Consider the following 12,992-nt stretch of genomic DNA (forward strand, 5'->3'; position numbering starts at 1 on the left):
AAAAGCTGTTTAACCGTTTCTAAACCAGTTGAGACATGGTTTCCCCACTTCACATCCATCCTGTGCCAAGTGAGCTTGGTTTTTCCCTTCTTTCTATTTCTATATCCCATGACACCCTATCACACTAAATTATCTGTTATCAAGATTCTCAGGGAAGAATCAAAACTCTCCTCTCTTCAGGGAAAAAAAAAAAAGGGCAGCTGCTTCTTGAACCCTTTCCTCAGCTCCTCTCCTCTTCCACTATTTACTTTATTTCTTTACCTTGCAAACAGCTCCAGTGTCTTGGAGCCTGGGCTAAGCCCAGCCCTTTTGTGCCCTGCAGTCATCGCTGCATCTTTAAGGGAAAACTGATTCCCAGGAATGCTGTGCATGCACATACCTATCTGGGCGCTGCACCCACACCTGCCCACCAGGTAACCAGGGCCCGCTGGCCCTCGCAGCCACATTCCAGCCGGCAGAGCTATTACTCGCTAATTGTTACCTGTCAAACAGGTAAACGAAGCTTTTGGGCCAAGTCCAAACAAGCGTATATTCCCACGAAATCCTAAACCAGCAAACCTTTGACCTTTCTGCAGCCCCACTGATGATTTTTACTAGGATTGATTTAAAAGTATGATGGTATCTTTGAGGGACAGAAAAAAGAAGTGGCGAGTTGTGGTATTATTTATTGTGATGAAGCTTTCTTGTACGTGTTAATACCTGCATGAGAGCAGAGGATTACCAAAACAGGAGAGCAGAGAGGCAGCCCAATAAACACGACAGAGCTCACGTCCCCCAAATCACTTGAGTGGGGTGGCTTTCCAGTGCTGATCCAAAAGCAGTTTGTGGATGGTGAGGGACTAATATGCTAAACCTCCTGAGGGTGAAAAAGTTAGTGTACAGAGTAGCTCAGAGCTATCTGGGAGGCCTGGAACTAGCATTTCCTCTTCATTTCACCCTGTTCAGACTTGCTCCACAGAGCGTAACAGGATCAGCTCCTGTGGAGCAGGAGGGTCTCTGCACACAGCCAGAGGCAGCAGCCTGTTCCTGTCACCCAGGAAGGCTGTAAAGATGGCTGGCTTTGCCCCCCTTAGAGTTTTTTGAACAGGCCAGCGAGGGAAAGCAGTCCAGACCAAACTGCTCCATCATAAAGTTTGATCCTCCTGGCTAATAGCACAGAAAAGCCATTCCCTCACAGCATAAACAGAAAGGCAGGCTGTTTTCACTGAAATATCTGTAAGATTTCATATGCTTCAACATCAACATGCACTAAAATAAAAAATGGGGTTTATTGAAAAACTGCAGCTATAAATCACAACATTAAGAATAGCAGAGATATCCCTACTCTACCATGACCCTCCTCCTTACAATCTCTCTGGCTTGGACAATGAGTGCCGTGGGGAGAGGACCTACACATTCTCACAGTGGGTGATATGATCTGAGACTCTTCTGAATCAGTAACATGACTCAGTCTCATTAGAGCTTCACCCCAGGTATTGTGTGAGTCTTCCAGCTCTCAGAGATGATAGCTTAGGAAAGAGGGGAGAGTAAATGGTATAAACCAGATGTTATTAGTAATAACAGAAACATGATCTGCCCAGTAAGATGGTAATCTTTCTCCACAAAGGTTGCAGATAGCCTCCATGGTAAGCTTGATTTTGACCTGTCTCTCACCTTAGCTTTGTCCCAGTTAAACCAGACTTACATAGATCTCTCAGATGACATCCTAAACACTGAATTTTATTTTGGAAAAGATAATTTTTAACATTTTTAAGAGGTGAATTTAGTATTTTTAATTTTGGAATAGCTGAGCTTTATTTTGGAAGTTACTAGGAGAAAGCAGTTGTTAGAGAGAGCTTTTGCAAGGCAAACTGGCTTCTATACCTTATTTGAAGAAGTATTTAAATTTTTTACTTTACATAATCACAGAATGGTTTTGGCTGGGTGAAAGACTATCTGGTTTGGGGCACTTTCCACTAGACCAGGTTGCTCACAGCCTCATCCAGTCTGGCCTTGAACACTTCCAGAGACGGGGCATCTTCAGCTTCTCTGGGCAACCTGTTCCAGTGCCTCACCACCTCACAGGGAAGAATTTCTTCCTAATACCTGACCAAAATCAGTTTTCAGTTTAAAGTCATTCCCCTTTGTCCTATCACTAAATGCCCTTGTCAAAAGTCCCTCTCCAGTTCTCTTGTAGACTCTTAGGTACTGAAAGGCCGCTCTAAAAGGTCTCCCCAGAGCCTACTCTTCTCCAGGCTGAACAACATCAATTTTCTCAGCCTGTCTTCAGAGAAGAGGTGCTCCAGCCCTTTGAACATCTTAATGGCATTTCTGGTTTTAATCCAACAAAAGCTCCAGAATGAGGTTTGGTGCTTTTCTCTGGAACAGGCTAGTGCCTTGTGCTGATCTTTATGAGTTTTTAGCTGACATGAGATCACATATGCTTGCAGAATTTCAGCTCAGTCCAGTACCTTCTCTAAATTATGAGGAACTGACTCAGAAACCAGAAGAAATCCTGGTATCTAACATCTGAGCTAACAGGTTTCGTGAAGCTGGGCACAGCTTTGGGCTCCTGCAGACCCATAGGGCCCTGCACATTTCTTACAGGAATTGGAAACACCTCTGAAGTTCCTTCTCTTTAGCTCCTTCACAGTATTTTCTTGTCTTCTCTCACACACATAGCCTGTCAGAACCCCACAAAACTCCTCAGCAGTACAGGAACTGCTCAGGCACAACATCTGGAGGTCAAGACATGGATGAGTCCCTCTCCCAGAGCCTCCCCTGCTCCCTGGGGAGATGGCCAGACTATTTGTGGTCAGCTGACACCCACCTGCATTATCTGAATGCCCTTGTGACAGGGCCTTCTCCCCAAGCGAAGAGGAACCCATGGACAAACAACCATTATCAAGCCTTCACTTTAAATGGATGCTGTGAAGAAGTAGCTGGTCTGGCCCCACTGCTCCTCACCCAGTAGCAAGAGATACCCCAAGCCTGGCAGGGAGCAGGAGGGAAGGAGAAGGGACTATTTCAATACGGCCAGAAGAAAAGGGGAAATGTTTTCTCTTGTGGTTTCCAAAAGGAAGCAGCATCTTGGCAGAGGCAACCTGCCCGCCAGGCCAGTCTGTCCTCTTAAGATTCCTCTCAAAAGCTATGCAAGCAAACAGTGGTCCCTTCACAAGCTCTATTCAGCTGAATACATTTTATTTGGGGTTCTTCTCTGTTTTCACCTTACAGGCAGATTATTCAGATGCCTTATCTGCTCCCAGCTCCTTGCCAGGCTCCAGCATGGAGTATCTTTCAGCTTGTAGCACTGTCACCAGATTCCCATGCTGCATCAGTCACTGCACTGACCAGCTTCCATGGGTATCATCTTAATGTTACTGTCCAGTAGTATCTGAAACCATCAGTAATGGTACCCATAGGTATTTTAAGATAAAAAGAGAAGATATCTTAAAAGATGACTAGTAAAAGGGTATCTGTTTAAAAACCATCATGTGAAAACTGACAGCTGCATTACTAATACCCACCTAGAACCAGATGGAAATAATTTGGCCAAAAAATGCTGATTTTTCCTGTATCTCTCATTCCTGTTTTGACAAACATTTACTGAACGAAGAGCAAGGTTTCAGGAATTTGTTGCTTCACACAGGCTATTAAGATTCCTGGAGCACCTGGGCTCTCCAGGCTGCCCTGCAAGCTGGTGTTATTTGTGACAAAGCTGACTGTCCATGTCTAGGGCTGTCATGTCTGTTCTCTCTATAGAGTTGTTGAGAATGCGCCAGAATAACTTGGTTTTCTCTTTCAGACTTGTAGAAGAACTGTGTCTGAAAACCTGTTAACTTTTCACAACTATTTATTAGCTCTGCCAGCGAACCTTACCTCTCCACAGCATCACTTTTACAATGTAGCTACTATATACAGGATGTCTGCTTTGTAATTAGCTCTTACTGGTGATACAGCTTTTTTTTTAACAGCTGTTGAGGAGGGTTGATTGACACGAGGGTTAAGGAAACTGGACTAGATGTTCTCATGCACTGATCACCAGAAAAGTGGACTACAACCAACAACTCACATGGTCCCAGGCCACTGCTGGTGACCACAGGCTTGTTACATTATCCCATTTGTGACTCCAGCTTGAGCAAAACAGTGTTATTCACAGAGCTGGTGACACAGAAAGTTTTCTAGCTTCTGTGGTGTTCAGAAGTGACCCATCCTGGTATTGGTGCTCGATGCATATGTGAGCTTTGGTACCAGTTCGTTTAATCAAGAGGCTGTGCAATAATTTAAAGCTGTGTTTACACATTTCAGATTTGGAAAAGCAAATGTAACAAAAAGAAGAAAACATGTAACTCTTTAGAGTTACAAAACAACCTTTCTTAATTTAAGAAATAAACATGGGATTGTCACAAACGGATGCAAAACAATTGAGAAAAAGAGATGCGTGCCTAATCAAAGCAAGCCCTGGTTAGTTCAGTGGTGCCAGTGATGCATCAGTGATACCAATTCCTACAGTCTTCTAAAGGCCACTCTCATAGAGTCATATGACAGCAGTGTATTATTTAAATCTCTGATTCTTATACTTCATTTGTACTTCAGGGAAAAGCTTTAGAGGGAAATACCGAGACACTGGCAGACAGATGAAATCTCTATTTTTTAAATGTCATGAATCTAAAGCACGATGCAAAGAAGGGAGTGCCACCATTTGTATGCATTCACTTCAGACTCTAAAGCAAGGTTTGAAGCTGAGGGCCTCCAGAGTGTGTTGTCATCTGCTGCAAACACAGCATGAAAGAAGCAGAAAGTAAGATAACAGGACTTGTGCGTTTGTTAAAAAGAAGAAAGAGCTCAGTTCTCAAATGCCTGTGTCTTTGCTGTGGCTCAAGACACAGCAAGCTGCCGAGACAGCAGTATCTCTGGCACTGCTTCTGTGCACGTATGGAGCATTTGCTACAGCGCTGACACTACTTGTGTCTTCCCATCTCCACACTGTCTGCTGTCCACGCTTGCTCCACTGCTGGTATCAGGGCAAGAATTGCCTGCCAGGGCCAAGCTGCCTGTTCTCTGCATGAGCTAGCTGGGAGGAATGCCCTCCAGCTCCCAGCCACTAATTAGCCACTAATCTCATGCACTAGGATTCCCACACACCATGCAGGCTTCCTTTGGTGACTTTTCAATTAGCATCACAACACCCCAAGCTTTGAAGGCTTTGTGTATATTTATCTTTTCTTCCAATTGTCAGGGCCAGCAGACATAAATTAAACCAATTTAAGAGCATCTGTGTATCTATTATTCGGCAGCTATTAGCCTAAACTGACATAGCCCTCTGCCAGCTGACAGACACACTTATATTACCTGAGTGTGACTTACTTGTGTTCTTTCACAGAAAATGTGACACGTCACATAAGTTCTGCTTTAAAACTGGAATTAATTTCTGCATGTGCAGGAGAGATGTCTGCCCTTATTGCACTGATGTGTCATGTCTAGATGTAGACGATGCAGCTCTGCTGGATGAAGGAGGACAAAACCAGCACATCAGTGCCAGACTGAACAGGGACTGTACGCAGTGAACGTTAGGAAAGTTTAGAAGAGGAGCAGCCATGTGGCATGGGAAAAATCCTCTTCTGAAACCAGAGACCAGGGTGATGAGCCTTACTATGCAGGTAGCAGCTCTCACCTACAAACAGACTGAATTCAACTTACAGGCCCTGATCAGTAGCTCACAAAATTAGACAGATTCTCAGTGGACTCCATCCATTACAGGATCAGGCGTTCTAAAAAAGCAGTATAGTGCTTCAAAGGAGAAAATTATACTTGAGGCTTAGAAAGACACAAAGATAGAGGAAGCTGTAAAATTCCTGGGAAAGTGACTGATCAGTAAAGTGCAGGGTAAGCAATTTCCTGAACACAAAGACAATGACTAGACAGACATGTAACAAAAAATTCCAATTCTTTCACATTGCCATCAAGGATTTGTGTTGGGTGATACAGCAAGCCTGGAGCCAGGTTGCTACTGGCTACTGCTTCATCACTGTTGAAATTTCAACTCCTGTATTGTCATATCACTCCTATCCATCTCCATTGTCACTGCTACCAAAATCCAGTCACTGGAGCCAAGAACTGCTGCTGGGGCAATTCTCTGCATTAACAGGGAATCTCTGAGCAGAGGCATTTCAAAGCACCTTCCTCAGGCTCTAAAGGTTCTCCCCATTATAGTGTGATTGGTTGTTTAAACTGAGGTAATTGGCATGTGTATAATTTGCCTTGCTGACAATGAAGATTTTCAGATATCCTTAGTCTCCCTTCCCCCTCCCTGCCCTGATGGAAGCTCTGGAACCCAAAGGGAGCAGCACAGATCAAGGGGAAATCCCTGCTCCCCATCCCCCATGTTGCAATGCTGTTTGGACGGCCATAGCATCAAATTTAACTTCAGGCATCTACTGTCTAAACCTTACAAAATTTGAGCACTAACCAGCTGTGGAGTCACTTCCAAAGCAAAGAATGGATTTCTAGTGCAAAGGACAACTTAAATGAGTAACATTCTTCATAATACTGTCTATAAAAACACCTTCTATATGTACATCGTTCAATGAAAAGATGGTCATTTCACCCGTGACTTATAAAATATCTTATTGACCAGATAACTGCACTCATCTATACACTTCCATGAATTCAGAAGCTTCACTGATACTGCATGATGCTGATCCTGTCTTGCACTTGCAAAAATTCACCACCACTCCAGCCCCTGGAGGAGCTGAAATGTTCAAGAAATGGGTGCTGCCAGAGCTGCTGGTGATGGCACATCTGCTGGTAATGCCAAGAAACATCATGCACTACAGCCACGTGTGAGACTCTAGGAGAAAAGCGCTGTGCAAATGCTGTAATTAATTCCCTATGCTTACACTTGGAAGGCTTTAGTTCACCCTGAACAGAAGAGGCTGCTTTGCATGCACTTTCACAATCACTTTAACTCAAAGCTAAAATAGGGTTGCTGCCAAAAGAGGTGGGCCTCTTTCCTTTTGTTGGGTCCAGCATTCCCACAGTTTGGCAATGGAATTTTAAGGGGTCAAACCAACCTATTTATGTACCTGAAAACTAACCCTATTTAAAACCAAACCAAATGAGAAGAGGCTTCAGGCAGATGAAATAGCAAAGCCGCTGCTGGGACACCAGAGGGCAGAATTCACGACCAGGGTAAGAGAAAGAAAAAGCCCCTTTGGGCAGCCACACACTCTTCTACCAAGCTCAGCCAACCAGTGGTGATTCCAATGCATTAATTTCTTGGGGATCTCAGACACATATGCTTTACTCAACTTCACTGTAAGGAGGAGGGTTGAAGCATGCAGTTATTCCCCCTCACCTTACAAATAAGATCCCAGGATAACTAAGGTTACAGGACCTTCTGACGTATTTTTGTGTCCTGCTTTTTACTCAAATTGCTGCCTGCTCATCACTGTGATTTTGGGGATAGATATCACAGGAATAACCGCTATGGGATTACTTTGCTCCACGTTGTGGTACCAAGCTCAGTATCCACCACCTGCACTTCGTACACACATAACACTGAGAAAGATTTCATCAAGAGTTATAAAACTCTGGTGAGAGAGGACTCCACTCTGCCCAAGGTAAGACACGTCCTTAAAGCCAGGTATGATACCGCATCATCAGATGTCCTGTGTAGATACTGGCATCAGTTTAGAGTTATCAGTGCAACATTCAAAATTCAACCTATGCTGCACCAATAGGCTGAACCAATTAGCTCCGCTAAAACGAGATAAAGACATTTGGGTTTAAAATACCACATTTCAAATTTAGTTTTTCAAATTTAGTTTGTCAATTTTGTGAGTGGAACTCACCTGGAATTTTTCTCCCTCTGTAAGCTCTACCTTCAACTTTGCTAGTGATTTAAGCAAAAAAAAAAAGCACAAGGTTAGATTGAGAAAGGCACCTCATACTCTCTCAGGCTCTGCCTGGGAGCTCACAGGAAGACTGACGGATTCTGCTAGGCAGCAGGTTTAATGAGCAGTTAGGCATGATGATGTTTCAGGGGCTAAGAATCCACAAAGCACTCAACACTCTGGCACATGTTTGTCAAAACATGTATTGCCTGTCTGTGCAGTATAAAAATAAATGCATTTTAAACTGGGGAACTCACTGGTTTCACTGGGAATGCAAGAGTACTTTCCAGGAGTCAGGCTGAGGCATTCAGCAAACTGCCCATCTGTATTTGGCATCAGCCTGAGATTTGGGCAAGGGGTAATAAATTCCTGGCTCTGCACATACTCCGCATATAAACTTTGGCAAGTCTGTTGCTCAGAATCCTCACATATAAAATGGAGAGGTGCTACTACCTCCCCACGAGCGCCTTGCACGCCTTCCTTGAAAGCTTCACAGGTCAAGAACTGTCTCTGGCAGATGGTGCCTGGGCTGAAAGAGTTTTAGCAACTTCTCCCTGATACCAAATGTCTCTGTCTTGGGGCTGGGAGACTGTGTGGTGCTGGTTTAGGCTCCCTCTCACAAAGGTTTCCTGAACCTTTGAAAGTGTCCTCCTGCACCTAGTTCATTCTGGAATGATGCAGATTTTATTTACCTTTCTCCCCAAGCACATCAACCATGGTATTGATTATGCAGAGGGGTAACTCCTACTTCCAATGGTGTTACAGCAAGGTCTGCCTTCCCCTTAGAAGTCCTAGTACTCAGAGCAAAGTTTATGGTGAAATAAGGAGCAACAAGCACAACTTGCCCCACCCTTCCCTGCAGGGCTATTGCTCATGTGTGGGAGCTAGAGAAGAAAGCAGTGAAGAAATGTAAATGTAAATCTGCCTGCTTTGCGCCTCACACCCAAACACTCCATATAAACAAACAGCCATCTCCAGGTACTGTTTTCAAGTCAAATAGAGACAAGCAAATACTCAACATCTCTGTCCTGGAGCCATGTAAAACTTCTTCACTGCAGAATGCTTTCACCTTGCTTCTTTCTGAAGCTAAAATTTCCACTTACTTGGGAAAAGAGGAAAAGAAATAAAAATGTAAGGGAAAAGCATAGATACTGTAAATTTGTTTATTCTAAAAGATTTGGTTTCTCTACTGAAACAAAGGAGGGAAAAGTTGCAGTGCAATTCCTATTTACACACAGTGTCTAGCGCATGACATGTTAAGAAGTTTCTGCATCCTGAACCAACTGAGAAAACATGGATGTTTTATCTGATCCTTTCTTAAACTAGGAACTCACAGAAACAAAGGTAGGGTAAAAGCAGCCTATGTCACAGCCAAGTAACATTCCAAGAAGTTGGAATTACATAGTATCTTCAATATGCATTAAAAGACAATTAAAAAAACAGTAGTGAATTAGGTGGTGTATTAGTGCAGTGCACACAGATAACAGAGATACTGTAAAGAAAAAATGAGGTGTAAAGCAACTTGGAACCAACCCATCAAAGTGAGCCACTGAGAGCCTGATTTCTGGGTCTGGCTATCCCACAACACACAGGCAAAATGAGATAGAACAGTTATCACATCTCCCTGGGTGTCAGGGAAGCCCTTCCAGCAGCAGAGGAATAGCAAAATCTACTTTTGCAGCACTCTGAGTAGAGATAAAGCAGGCTTGTAGGTGCATGCAGGGCATGTGCATTGTATAAACATGGCATCACTGAGATGGCAAACCTGATAGGACAGGCTGACGAAGCAGCTGCAGGGGATCTAAAACTGGGGTCTTCCCCAAGCCAGGGACTAAATGATCTTGAAGCTCCTGAGCACTGAAGAACCAAACATAGGCAGTAAGAAAGGCCAAAGGTTATGGCAATAAGCTATGATCCTGCAGTGCCCAGAAATGCTTGATGGAGTAATATTATATACTGCCTTTATGTTTATGAACAAAACCAGTTGGAGGCTTTCTTCTGAAATACTCCTGTATTTCAAAAGAGAATACCAAAAAGTTGTAGGAAGTGGCACTGCTACAGCTGTCTGTAAAGGTACTAAAGGTAGAGCTGACAAAGCTTAAACAGAAACACACAGACACAGGGTCTGCTGACCTTTCCACAGAACAAGGCACTGCAGAGGTGCTCTGGCTCCAACACTGGCTCCTTTTGTGCCACCAGACAATACTCTTTATCCTCTGCCCTTCAAATAAAATAACATTTGCTTGCTTCTGAGAGCATCCACAAGGATAAATGAGCAATAGCACAGTGGCTGTCAACCCCACCTCTTACTCAGTGAATTCTGAAAGCAGCTTTTTCCATTTGCTGTGATTTTTTAAGTACCTTTCTCTTTGATTATAGTATTGACCTGTTTTAAGGGAAAACTACACTGATTTTAAGCAAACAGGATGGTAAGTCCATGTTTCCCAACTCCTACCACTAAAGTATTTCTGTGGATTCTATGGGCTGCATTTACTCTAGTTCTTGAGTGGGGGGAAAGTAAACAAGCAATTGTTTTTATGCCATCCTTCACCTGCTGCATTCTGGAACACTTATGCCTATTTTAGGACAGACTGTTGGAACAAAAAGACACATTTGTCATGGCATTTAGAATGCTTATTGTTGCAGGGCAATATTTTAGACCTATGGAGCTTCTCTATTTTTTTAAACTCTCAACATACTTATAACCAATGTAAAGACATTTGAAGCTCTTGGGTTTGCCCCATGTTGATCACACCCCTATTTCAATTTCCTTTAAAATGGTGCTCTGCTGGTCATAATGGTTCAAGGACTGACTGATGTGAGCTGGGAGCAGCACCCTTGGTGGAAAACACAGACTTGGCCATTCCCACTCTGCAGTGAGAGCCTTCTATCTGGGCCTCCATGGAACTTGGAGAACACCAGCCCATCCCCCCCAGGCACCCACGGCAGTACCAAGAACAACTGTGGGCTCATTTTGTACAACTGAGGAAATTCTGTGTTATCAAGAGGAAAGAAGGGCAGAAGGGGAGAAGAGGAGGGGAGAAGAGAAAAAAAAAGAAAAAAGGGGAAAAAAGGGAAAAACGAAAGAGAAAAAGAGAAAAGAGGGAAAAAAAGAAGAGAAAAAGAAGAAAGGGTTAAAGGAAAAAAGAGAAAAAGAAGAAAGAGGAAAAAAGAGAAAGAGAAAAAAAAGAAAAAGGAGGGAAAAAAGCAAAAATTTTGATAAGAAATTGGGTTTAAACTACCACTGGCAATTAAAAAATGTTCTAGTAATTAAAGAAAAAAAAATACAGGTATTAGAACAATTTTCTTACATTCCCCGGGAGCTCTTCACAACCTAAACAAAACAACGGCACTTTACCTTCATCTCAAAACAGTTCAAATTAGAAATACTCAAAATGTGTCCATGAATTGCAATTTTGTTCTGTGATGATGCAAAGACCTTGTCAATTGACACAAGAAGCTGGACAAAGCTTTAGGAAGATGCACTCTTTACATTTTTCTCACTGGTCAGGTTATTTACATTCTCTAGCTCTGCCCCATAAAGACAGGACACAATTTTAATGTCAGCATAATTAATGTATTTCCAAAGTCTTGGATCACATGTCACATGATACTGTCTTTCAGAGATGTCTTCTTACTCTTTTTTCACACTACAGTTTTACACTAACAGCAAAACTACTGTCATTAGGTGACCTAACTGTATTTTCACAGTGTTTAAAAATGGTTTAATGAATCACTAAAAAACTCTACCAGGCAGATCAAAGCATCTGCAGAAAAGCCATCATTCTATATTAAATTCTATTGAATTGGTTCCAAAACTGAGTAGTCTTTATGAAATAGATTGGTACTTTAATGTCTGCTAATCAAGTATGAACCTAAAATTCCAATCTATTGTCATACTTTGCCACCTTCTTACCTGTTTAAATGTCTCAATGTCAATCCTGAAAGGATTGACATACTGTGAAGTATTTTCATCACTAAAAATTACTTCTGTTTTAAGCTGAAACAACATTGTGTGTGCCACACTGCCTCAGTGCAGTGTTGCAGATATACAGGATAGTCATGTTATAACTCTGTCATGTTTCAGAACCATGAAGTCTACATTCAAAATGAGCAAAACAAAAAATACAGCTTCTCTTTTTTTTTTTTGTTCCATATTTCCATATTGCTTTGATGAATCTAAAAGAAATGCAAATCAGCATTTCATATAGAAAGTGCCACACTCAGCTCCACACCTTACCCTGTGGCCAGGAAATGCTTGATATTCCATGATCCTCCACATGGCTGAGCTGCTGCTGTCATACATGATGTGGAGGTACTTGAGAGCTTGTGGTTGTTAAAAGGCTTCCAGCAGATCTGTTTGGGGAGCGCAAATTGCAGTTTCCAGGCAGCATTACAGAAATCCACGAGTACTTGCCATTAATCACAAAATCTCCTATTCCAACAGGAATTTTGTATTTCCTTGTGAAGCATTAAAAGTCAACTGTTACCAGGATCATGGTTACTTAGAATCACTTTCTTGAAGTTAACAGTGCACAGCAATTCATTCTTAGGGCAGAAGAATGACCTGTTTTGGGGTACAGGAAGGTTGCACTGCAATCTTTTAAGCTTATTTTGATGTACACGATGGCTTCATTGAAGTCAGTTGAGGATCAAGGTCTGCACAAATTCCAATATAGTTTCATACAGAGGACTACAAAGGAAGGGCTGTAGGGAAGATTAACAGTAAATGTTCCATATCACAAAACTAGTAAGTAGGTGGTTGTCTTTGAACTTACTGTGAGAGAATGCATTTTATATCAACAGCCATCAGTGACAGAAAGACACAAATAAAAATACATGGTAATCACTGCCTACTGAAAACAGTTGTTTTCAAACATCTGCTCCCTCACTGAACTGCTTTACAACACTGTTTTGACATAAATATCTCTCCAACATCTTTTATCTCATAGACTTCTTTTAATAGTTTTCTGAAGTGTATTTTAAGTACTTGGTGCAATTAGTAAGCCTAGTTAAGCCTTATTTGTACACTTGATTTCCTTTACCCAGTGCTGGCAAGTCCAAACGACATTCACTGCTATGGAGTGAATAGTGTAAACATGAGGTAAAGCTTTAGAC

The sequence above is a fragment of the Corvus hawaiiensis genome, chromosome 26 (genome assembly GCF_020740725.1).
Source record: "Corvus hawaiiensis isolate bCorHaw1 chromosome 26, bCorHaw1.pri.cur, whole genome shotgun sequence".
NCBI lineage: Eukaryota > Metazoa > Chordata > Aves > Passeriformes > Corvidae > Corvus > Corvus hawaiiensis.